This window comes from Eschrichtius robustus, chromosome 17 (assembly GCF_028021215.1).
Source record: "Eschrichtius robustus isolate mEscRob2 chromosome 17, mEscRob2.pri, whole genome shotgun sequence".
Classification (NCBI taxonomy): Eukaryota; Metazoa; Chordata; class Mammalia; order Artiodactyla; family Eschrichtiidae; genus Eschrichtius; species Eschrichtius robustus.
The window spans coordinates 58,482,397-58,494,790 of record NC_090840.1 but is presented as its reverse complement, the minus strand read 5'-3'; positions in this window follow the sequence as shown (position 1 = coordinate 58,494,790).

Below are 12,394 nucleotides of genomic sequence, written 5' to 3'. Positions count from 1 at the left end.
TTCTTAAAGAGCCAAGCACTGTAATTTACATTTATAGATTTTTACTCAATTCTTCTTGAATGAATGAGGATCTTTAACATTTCTATTATAAATAGTGCGTATTTATATGATAAATCAATGTCCTGAAAAATATAGCAGTGAGATTTTTTAATCTTAAATTAACATAAGTGACAATAAATAATTATAACTAGATGGAAATTTGTATAACTAAAACATCAACTTGGAACCACAAAAAGTGGTTACGTAGCTTACATGACTAATGATTTAAATTGTATTCATCTTTAGAATCTTTAAACCTTTGCAATACAGACTCATCATAGAACATGGACATGGGGAAATGTGAAAAGAGAATCCTAACTACCAAACTGTGTGCTTCTTTTGTAAGTTTTTAAAAGATCTAGCTCTAATAAAAACCTGCCTATAGGGCCAGCATCATGGGAATATGACTTGTGCAGTCTCATAGGGCCCCACGTTTGGTTTAGTGCTCTGCTGTCACCATCCTGAAATCCTTAATACTTTCTGAATGAGGGGGAATCTCTATTTTCATTTTGTCTGGGATCTCACAATTATATAGATGGTCCTGCCTGCCCTTATGATGAAAAAAAAGATAGGTTTTTAACTTGTTGATCCTTCGATGTAAACATAATAAGAAAAAGTGATAACTCTTGCAGAACTAGAAAGAATAAGGAATTCACTGACTTGGAAAATGAGCTGTGTGCTGGAGCCTGATTTTGAATCTGCACCTAATTGTGAGAGATGGTGAACAAAATGAAGTACCTACAAAACAATAGTTTGCCTTCAACAATTAATTCAGTATACTAGGCATTAAGGATATGGCAGTAATTTTTTTTAAAAAATCTCTGTTCTCATGGAACTTATATTTTTAGTGGAAGCAGACAATAAACAAAATAAATGAGTAAAATATACAGTATGTTAGGAAGTAATGCATGCTAGAGAGAAAAAAATATAGCAGGGAAGAATAGTGTTTGTGTGTGTGTGTGTGTGTGTGTGTGTGTGTAGGGTGTGATGGAGTTTTAGATAGGATGAACAGGAAGTTGTCGTGGAGAAAGTGAATTTTGAGTAAAGTTCTGAAGGTCTGAAGTGAGTAGCTGAGCCACGTGGACATCTGGGAGAAGAGCATTCTAGGCAACTGGGAGAACAAATGCCAATGAGTGAGGAGGAAGTGTGTCTGGTGTGTAAGGGACAGGAAAACCAGAGTGGCCGGAGTGGCCAGAACAAGCTAGGTGCTATAAGATGTGAGGTCAATGGGGAGGGTGGGAGGGAGGGAGATGCAAGAGGGAAGAGATATGGGAACATATTGTATATGTATAACTGATTCACTTTGTTATAAAGCAGAAGCTAACACACACACACACACACACACACACACACACACAAAGATGTGAGGTCAGAGAAGTAATGAGAAGAGGGGCAGGTCATGGAGGATCACGGATTTGACTCTGAGTGAGATGGGAATTCACTGTAGAATACTGAGCTGAAATGTGACATGCTTTAACTTATGGTTTCAAAGAAACACCAACTGCTATTTTCTTGCACTGGGGCAAGGGCAAATGCAGCAAGATCAATTAAATGGCTAGTGCAAATAATCTAGGCAAGAATAATGGTCACTTGGACCAGGATGGGAACAGTGTTGGTAGTGGGAAGTGGTCAGATTATGGATATATTTGAGAGCTGAGTTAACAGGATTTGCTGACAAGGAGTATGGAGGGTAAGAGGAAAAAAAGGAGTCAAACATGACTGCAAGAGTTTGGGCTTCAACACCCAGAAGTACAGGGGCCGTTAACTGCAGGGGAAGAATGTTGAAGGGGTGGGTTTGGGTGAGTGTATCAAGAGCTCATTTTGGACATATCAAGTTTAAGACCTATTAGACATCAAGTGAGATGTAAAATAGCAAGTTTGGTTTTGAATCTGAAGTTCAGGGGGAAATCCAGGTTGGAGATGTCAATCTGAGAATGATGAGCATACATTTTAAAAACAGTGAGACCAAATGCAATCACCTAGAGAGTAGAATATAGATGGAAACATGAAAACATCAGAAGCCTGAGCCTTGGGAAACTCCAATATTTAGGAATGGGAAAGATGAGGAAAAACAAGCAAAGCTGACTGAGGAGGAGTGATCAAAGAGGCAGCAGAAAAATCACGTGAGAGTATTGTGGGAAGCCAAGTAGAGAAGTATTTTAATGAGGAAGAAGTAACCATCAATTGTTCCTGCCATGTCAAGCAAGAAGAGCACGGAGAATCACCTTTGGATTGAACAATGTGGAGCTTATTGGAAACTGATAAGAGTGGTTTTAGTAAAGTGGTGGGGGTGAAATCCTGATTGGAGTGGATTCCTGAAAGAATAGGGATAATTGGGGATTGTTTTAGAGTCTGCCTGACAAGATAAGCTAGAAGAGTTGGAGAATCAATAGCCCAGGGAAAAATAAAGTCACTGCAGGGAGCCAAGGGTGGTGGTCTTGAATTGAAGTGCGATCAATGAGAATGGTAGCATTTTTCTCCCAGCTACTTGAAATGTGCAGGCACAAGCAAGTGAGCAGGCAGCTTTGGGAAAGCTAGTGGCTTTTCTCACTAGACTTTAAAATTGCTTTCCTATACTAAGATGACACTGTCAGCAGCAGCATTCTCAGATAAAAAGGCAGGAAACTAGAAAGATGTTAAGGGGTAAAGAGGCTCTAAAACCTACTGATAGAATAAACCTTTGTTCTCGAGCAAGCCTGTGGGTTTGGGTTTGGTTTTTGCTGCCTTGGGAATTTTTGTGTCCATTATTTGAAGTAGGCAGTTGTTATTTGGGGGGGGGGCACTCTTATTTCTCCCTTTTTTATATCATCCCAATTTCTCCTTTGTGGAATGATCTCTTCCCCATTAGATATAGTCTGTTGAGTCAAGGTGTGTGTGTGTGGTGTTGGGGGAGGTGACCCAGAGTAGGCCAGTCAGATTCTCCCTGGAACTTGAATCTCAAGCAGAGGAACAGAGAGAGCGTGAATGCTGGAGTTTGTTTATTGCCTTGGAAGTGACCTGACCAGATTGGTCACACAAGCACTGTTTCAGAGGTTCTTTCCTTGCAGTCCTAGAAAATGCCTTAGTTCCTGACTGTTTTCCACATTTTGATTTGCCAGGTTTCCCAGTGATAATGTAAGTTTTAGATATTCTTCCTATAAATTTCCATAGTTCTATAGTTTGCCAGTCAGTTACGGTTGTTTGCAACCCCCCAAAATTCTAATTAAGAAAACATTTTTATCAGTAAATCATGCTTTTAGAGGGAGGGAGGGGAGGTTTTGTATTCTCTTCTCTTTATTTCTCTTATTTTCATATTTCGTTATTTGGCAGGATGGAAAAGATCTGACATTATAACCACTATGCAATATTTGATTAAAAGGCATGTAAAAGAAGAACTCTAGATGGTTTTAGCAAGCAGTACAAGTACCTTTTTCTTGAACAAATTTTGGAAAAATATAGCATTAGTAATCGTGAATGAGCCACATTGGTACCTAGCTACATGGACTGATAGTAGAAATTAGCCCTGTATCGTGGCTCAAAAGTTTCTTGTGCATGCTTATTATTTTTTATTATATATGAGTTGAAAGAAACAAATAACCTTTTTACAAGTATAACTTGTTTAAAAGCCCTGGAAAATGAGACAGACCATTTTGAAAAATGCAACACTGGGTAAAATGACTTAATAAGGTAGCAATGTTCTCAGAGGGCTGAATCACTTGGTAATTCTTCTTTTTTCCAAAACCCTACGTAAATTTACATATGGAAGCTATATTGACCCCCAGTTTTTTTTAGACACAAAGTTATTAAGCCTCCCTTCCTCAAATAACTATCTACATGGTAGGATAATCCTAGCTGAGAAAACTTTTTCTAGTAGAGAACTGAGAACAAGTCAACCTCCTTTGAGCCTTTGCCAAAGGGTAATAAACAAATGCTTCAAAGTAGACAAAAAGCTGTTAATCTTGACTTTATATTATGAAACATTACACAATATTTCCTGATCAAGTAAGTGCTGATGGTTTGTAATTTGTCGCTATTGCCCTCTTTCCTCTCTTTTAAAATAAATGGCAAATAAGGTTGAGTGAGAAAAAAAACACTGGGAAGGAACAAAAATCCAGTGTAACTGGTGATAGCAAATTGGGGGGAAGGTAGCGCGAGATGAGTTTGGAGAGAGAGGCAGGGGCAAATCAGAAAAGCTTTTAGGACTCAAGTAAGGAGTTGTCCAACTTTAAGTGGAGGTGGGTGACTTGACTGATTCATGTTTCAGAAAATGCACTGTAGCTGCTACATGTTAAGGGATTAAATTAGAGACAAGAATGGAAATAAGATCAGTTTAGGATGCTATTGTGGTGGTCTAGACTAGAGATAGTGAAGATGGAACTAGAATGGCAGTATTGGAATTGTTAAAAAATGGGCAGATTCTTGGATATGGGTTGGAGATAGCACTGCTATTAACTTTTGGAATGGATTCACGGGGTAAGGGAAGCCTGGGATGCTCTAGGTTTTGGGTGTTAATGCCTGGTGGATGGTGGAAAGGCTGGAGGAGGTTCTGTTTTGGGGTAGAAGGTCCATACTCCTGATTTGCCCAACTTGAGCTCAAGGTGCCAATGAGGAGAAGGGTTGCTTAGAGGCTAAGAGCACGGGTTTGGGAGGCAGAGTGCCTGGGCTGCATTCTTCACTCTGCCACTCAGTAGCCGGGAAGCCTTGGACAAGCTATTGAACATCTCTATGCCTCAGGGTTTTTTATGTAAAATGAGAATAACAGAACTTACCTGATAGTGTTGTTTTGAGAAGTAAATGACTTCGTAAGTGTAAAATGTTTAGAATAGTCCCTAGCATATGGTAAGCTCTCAACAAATGCTAACTATTCTTACAAACCAAGTGTAAATGTCAAGTAAGTGAACAAATGTGGGAGTTATTCATCAGCATATAGATGGAATTTAAAAACACAAAAATGGCTGAGATCCCTGAGGGCAGATGTTCATGAACTTAGATGGGAAAAAACTACAGCTGTATTTTCACTTTCCTCTAAGTGAAAATTTCCATTCCCTTTAATTATTAATGTAGACAACAAACCACAGTATTATTATTCAGTGTCTGCAACATCAGTATCACCCAAGGAAAGCATAGATATTTCCATATGATATTACAGTTGTTGGAGGTATCTTAAAACATCATTTATGCTCATCGCTACTTAAGGGAATTATTAGACCCACAATAAGACCACACATGACTATACTCTTCCTATCTCAGACACTTGTGCATTAGTTAATGTGATGGTACACAAAGGCTACAATGGTGTTATTTTTTAATAGACTATTCTTAGAGTAGTTTTAAGTTCACAAAATAAAATGAAAGGTACAGAAATTTCCCATATACCCACTGCCCCTCCATATGCAAAGCCTCCCCCATTATCAACATTCCCCATCAGAGTGGTACATTTGTTACAGTTGATGAATCTACATTGATACATTATCACCTGAAGCATAGTTCAGGGTTCACTCTTGTACATTCTATGGGTTTGGACAAATTTATAATGACATGTATACACCACTAAAGTTTCATACAGAGTAGTTTCACTGCCCTAAAAATCCTCTGTACTCCTATTCATCCCTCCCTCCCCCAAATCCGTGACAACCACTGATCTTTTTACTGTCTCTATAGTTTTGCCGTTTCCAGAGTATCATTTAGTTTGAATCATACAGTATTCAGTCTTTTCAGATTGGTTTCTCTCACTTAGTAATATGGATTTAAGTTTCTTCTATGTCTTTTCATGGCTTGATAGCTCATTTCTTTTGAGCACCGAATAATCTTCTGTTGTCTGGATGTACCATGGTTTATTTATCCATTCACCTACTGAAGGACATCATGGTTGCTTCCAAGTTTTGGCAGTTATGAATAAAGTTGCTGTAAACGTTGTGTGCAGATTTTTTTAAAATAAATAAATTAATTAATTAACTTATTTATTTATTTTTGACTGTGTTGGGTCTTCGTTGCTGTGCGTGGGCTTTCTCTAGTTGTGGCGAGCGGGGGCTACTCTTCGTTGCGATGCACGGGCTTCTCATTGCGGTGGCTTCTCTTGTTGCGGAGCACGGGCTCTAGGCGTGCGGGCTTCAGTAGTTGTGGCTCATGGGCTCTAGAGCACAGGCTCAGTAGTTGTGGCGCACGGGCTTAGTTGCTCCGCGGCATGTGGGATATTCCCAGACCAGGGCTCGAACCCGTGTTCCCTGCATCGGCAGGCGGATTCTTAACCACTGCACCACCAGGGAAGCCCTGTGTGCAGATTTTTATGAGAATATAATTTTCTTCTCCTTGGGTAAATACCAAGGAGTGTGACTGCTGGATCATGTGGTAAGAGTATATTTAGTTTTGTAAGAAACCATCAAACTATCTTCCAAAGTGGCTGTACCATTTTGCATTCCTACCAGGAATGAGTGAAGGTTCCTGTTGCTCCACACCTTCCCCAGCATTTGGTATCGTCAGTGTTCTGGACTTTGGCTGTTCTAATAGGTATGTAATGGTATGTCATTATTGTCTTAATCTGCATTTCCCTGATGACACATGATGTAGAACATCTTTTCATATGTTATTTGCCATCTATAGATCTTCTCTGGTGGGGTGTCTGTTAAGGTTTTTGGCCATTTTAAAATCAGGTTGTTTGTTTTCTTATTGCAGAATTTTAGGGGTTCCCTGTATGTTTTGGATTATAATCCTTTATTGGAAATACTTTTTGCAAATATTTTCTCCCAGTCTATGGCTTAACTTTTCATTCTCTTGACAGTGTCTTTTGCAGGGCAGAAATTTTAAATTTGAATGAAGTCCAGTTTATCGATTAGTTCTTTTATGGTTTGTGCCAACACAGTGTTCTTATTTTTAAAAATTCTTGCAAACAGCAGGCTTTTTCATGCAAGAAAATCTCAAGACAAAGAGCTAGGATACTCCCAAAACTTGGATTTGCCATTTAACAAAATTCTTTTCTCTAACATCCTATAAACTAAGGAGAGACTTTAGTTCAACCATGTGCACTGAAAATGTTCAAGTTGGTTTTTGGACTGGAACAGAAGAGAAATTGTTGGAAGGGGTCAATGAATCAAGAATATGACCATTGGTTGACCCTCAAGATGGACCCAAGCAATCAGAGGCTCCTCACCCCCACCCCTGTCCTTGGAATATATATTCTGCCCACTGTTCCCACAGTGGGAGCCGTTTTCAAGGATGCAGCCTTGAGAAGTAAGGTGTTGTGGAGACCATCTGGACTGAATATGTGACTGAACCCCGTAAAGGCCTCCATATACACTTTTTAAAAAGGGGGTGTGGGGAGGTAGGTGCAGAAATCTACTTGTCTTGAAGCCGCCCAAGATAAGCCTCACATGTAAGTTCCCTTATTTATTAAACCTTCCACCTACCAATCTGGAGTCACCTGCCTCTTTCTTCAGTCTCTCCTTGCCCTCCATGTATGGGGGCCAGTTTCAAATTTCACCTGGTTAGCTCCCAAGGTTTCAAACCAACAGAAATCTAGGAAAGGTTCTAATGTCAAATGCTTTGATACATTGTAGAATTATGGAACTATCCTAACATTTTGAAACAAGCAATGGAGGAATTAACAGCCTCACCATTCCCCTTGAGTATGCACCTGGAAGAAGAATTCTTATTTTGTGGGTTTCTTTGGAAACTATCAAGGCTGTTGACATGTTGGAAATGGTGAAAAGTTGTTTTATTGCTCTATGTTTTAAAAATTATTTTTCCAAACAAAACTTCAACTGGAAAAAAAGCATTATACTCCTTACATGACTGGTCCCAGCAATGCTTGGTAATATATCTGGTATTGCTACCTTAATGGAATAGGAAGCACCTCATGATGTCATCACTTCTTGTTTTTTTACACAGACATGCACCAGGAATTAAGACTTTTCTTCTAATCTTGGGAGAAGCTTTGCCAACCATCATAGAAGTCATCAACATTATCCTCTGATAATTCCTCTGAATCATTGCATTTTTAAAAGTGTCAATAAGAGGACTGGGTTAGGAAGTCCATCTTTACCAAATAGTTCACTGGCTTTCCCAGAGAATGAGACCTAAGTGTTTGTTTGAATGAAAGACAGTTGCTTTAGTTTTTCTGAAAGAAAAGAAATTCCACACTCAATACCTTGAAAAGAATGATTTATCCTTGTGCTGACTCACCTGGCAGTTATTTTTTCATCATATGAATGAGATAAAGCATTCATTTCAAACCCATTATGGTTTCTACTTTAAAATAAAAAATTGTGAGCTCTCTAGGATTAGCAGCTCATTGGGAAGACCAGAACAGAGACTGACATCCTTTCCAAACTTTGAAATGCTGGAGAAGGTGCTTTACCCTGAGATGGCTATCAATTTTTCTAAAAAAAGAAATCTATGGACACCTAGGAACTACTGAGGACTCCTTCAGAAGTTATTAAAGCTGAACCACAGATCTATAACCCTTTTCTTCCTGATATAAACTCTATCAAAGATTTTGTCCTAGCTTATGACCTTTGATCTTAGAACCAAATCATATTAGATTTAAACACAAAAAGGCTTTGAGAATTCTGGTGTTCTTTGAGACAAGATTTTTGGCCTTGTAAAGTAAGGTAAAGAAGCTTTAACTCCATTTGCAAAAATATATATATCTTAACCAATCAAGAGTTTCAATACTTGCAACCATTAAAACAAAAAAATTGGAATTGATGGAATGTCCCACATACCATGTATAGATGATGTATATATGTTGTCCTGTTGAATACCATCTCACAATTTAATGTTCTTATACAAGTTAATAAATAACTTGAATAAGCCTTTACACTGATATTTTAAAATAATAAGACATGAAGCTTACCTGTTTGAAATACGTTGCCTTATTTTTGCGTTAATAAAGAGGAATATCATGCATTTATTTGGAAATATCTTATAATTATATTTTAGTATAGTTTTCCTGCATAATTCTAAGAATTTTACTTTGTGCATTTAAATATATTAGTCTGGGAGAGGATTCATAGGCTTCATTTTACTGCTAAAGTAACACAAAAACAGCTAAGAATCCTTGATTTAGGGAGAGAGTGCAGGTAGAGAAAAAACTAAATCACGTGATTAGGATTTGAGGCACTCTAACAATTAGAGGTCTAGCCGAAGTCAGCAAACAAGACAGAAAGCAGCCGTGAGTTAGGCGGAAAGTCAGATAGTTTTGTAGCCCAGAAATCAAGGAAAGAATGTGTCTGAGGAAGGAGAGTGGTCACTTGTTACAGTGCTGCCAAGAGGTTGATTAAGGTAGTAAGTCTCTCTTGACCTTGACATGAATAGTTTCACTGGAATGTAATTTCCATGAGTGAATGAGCGGCAGGTGAAGAAGTGGAGACAGTACCTAGAGACAACTCAGTGATGTCGCCTTCCTTGCTTTGAATGGGAGCAGAGAAATGGGGCTGTTCCTTGAGGGAAATCTGTGATCAAGACATGGTTTTTATGAAAGAGGGACACTACTGCGCTAAGTGTGCTGCTAGAGAGAAACTTCTGACGGAAGAGGGGGACAACCACAGGAGGGCCATCATTGAGAAAGAGAGAGAAGCACAGAGCACAGGCAGAGGAAAGGCTGGATGTGTGGGTACAGATTCAGGAAGGCTGGTAGTTTTGGTGATGGCGTGATGCTGGGTTCTTGTCTGATTGCAGCTGTACCTTGATAAAGCATAAGGCAGTGTTGCTAGTACAGGAGAGGAGTGTGAAATAAGCATTTCAGGGGAGTGGAAAAATGTATATATTCAATTCTAGAAAAGCGTAGGAGAGTTCTTAAGCAGTGAAAAGTGTTCATTGAGATTTGTGATCATTTCTTCTTTTCAAAATTTTACTTCGAAAAATTTCAAACCTATCTGAAATAAGCATTTACATCCTCTTCTGTTAGATTCACATGTTCTTTCTCTCTCTCCATATTATATATATATACATTTCTGTTGTTGAACCATTGGAGAGTTAGTTACAACGTGACACTTCACCCCTAAATGCTTCACCATGGAACAAGGTCATTCTACTTGAATACAAATGTAACATTCAGGAATTTTAACAGTGCCACAGTTCATGTTTAAAATTCTCCAATTGCCCTAATAATGTTCTTAATAGTTGTTTTATTTATTTATCTACACATTGCTTTAAATACTAATGTATCTTCATTCTCTTTTAACATAGAATGGTTCCTGATCTTTGTGTCTTTTTTTTTTTTAGTCTTTCATTCTTTCTTGACATTAACATTTTTGAAAAGTTCACGCCAGTTGTTTTTGAGAATGTTGTTATTTTAGAGTGGAACTTACAGAAGGGTTGTGTGATTTTCCTCAACAGAGTTCAGGTGATCAGGTGCATGGCAGCGGGGAAGCGCTCAGGGTAACTGTTTAAGCACGACTGTGTGTGCGATTAGAAAAAAAGAAGAGAGAAGTTCAGGGTAATTGTATAGGAGTTCTAATGATAAACCATCAAATCTAAGCGGGTAGGGAGGGAAGAGAGAACATGAAGGGAGTGATGGATAATAATGATAAAGGGGTCATTAACTGACGAGGTCTCTACAAAGTCTCTGTAAAGTGAAAGAATTGTATCAGGAACATAGGAAATGCAGCTGATCAGTGAAAGCCTCAGTGCTTTTTCATGAAATACGTCTGCTGAAAACCCGATGTTTAGGGATGGGGTAAAATATGAGAGATAGATTCCATACACAAAACTGTTTTATGAGCACCATTACAAGGAGAAAAGTACAGCATATATATAAGGACTTAAAAGTCCTTTACCGTAACTTTGACTTTATGTCACACCTCCGAAGAGGAGTGCCCATAATTCCCATACTTTATTATACTCCCAGCATCCCTAGCGGAAAGGAGATGTGTTATTGATAGGCAACTGCACGTAGAACATTTAAGTGACTAATGAAGTCTTTAAGCACAATAGTGGTAGAACTGAGAAGACCAGAGCTCTCACTTACATACTGTACTAGCCACACTGAACACTCCCCAAATCCAACGATGTGTATCACTACCTAAATCACCCACAGTCACACAGGCTGTGGTTTAATGGACATCTCTATTTCAATTACTCTATTTAGTGCCTCTTACCCTGCCAAAGCCCAACTTTGATATAACTAGCTGCCTAGGAAGGATAAATTCTCAAAGCTGTGCCCTCCACAAATAATTTTAGAATACGAAGGTATAAAGTAAATGAAAGGCATTTATTATCACTTAATTCTGGTGATCCCAGGCACAAAGCCAAAGCATTTATAGATGTGGTAAGTACCAGCTGCTGTACTCAAAACTATTTTATGAGCAACATTGCACCATGAGTGCAGATTCTGTCTGCCTTCATTTGTTGGCTTTCTTCACCACTGTCATCATAAGCCAACGTTCACTGAATGTCCACAGGGTTTGGAACTATATAATGCTCTATTTATGTACGTATGTATATTTGTTAACAAAGTTACATAGTAAGAAAAAGGAAAATATGAATATTATTACCTTTTAAAAGGGCTTTCTGAGAGAGGAGCATAATGACAGGGAAAATATACTGGAAATTATTTTATTTATTAAGAATGTACATACTGTGCTGCTTTTTTGATAAAATAGCTGAAATAGAATCATTTCAGTTGTGGTGTATGCTATTTAAATCAATTTGCTGCCTGAATTACTAAATTGGCTTCAGAAAATGATCCCAGTAAAATAATATCTACATTATTATTATTCTTATCCCAGTAAAATAATATCTCAGTGTAGCTTCATCTTAATTTATACCAGAAGCACATTCTGAGGTCCTCATATTAAGCTTTAGTTCAATTACACTTTCATCTTGAAAAAGCTGACTGGCCTGGATTTGGGCCTGTTGAAATGAGAACACATTTCAGTGAGCCCCAGAGAGGATCAAAATACAGGCTTCAAATGCCCCCTGGTGGTTGATAAGCAGAATAACCAAATATAATTCGAAGTCTGGAATAAACAGGTTTTCCCTATTGCCGTTTACTTATTAATTCATTTAAAAGAACATATCAAGAATTTACTCTGTTTCACACCGAAGATCAAAAGATAAGTGGGATACAGTTTGTGTCATAGTAAAACGAGGGTAAAAAGATAATTTCAACTCACCCTGCTAAGTGCCATTATAGTGATTTTTTTTTCTATTCTGATCAAGTTATGCTGGTCTTTATTTTTGTAGGTATTCTCATGGCAATTAATATTATTTATAAATTCCTGAAAAATAAAAGCAGCTATTTTCCACACAAATGTAATTCATGTATCTAAATAAATCTAGAAGACACATAGTAAATAATTACCTATTTCTAGTTTCTCCTAGGAGTAACGTGAATCCATATTGCTTTTTCTGATTACCCAGATTGCTTTTTATAATT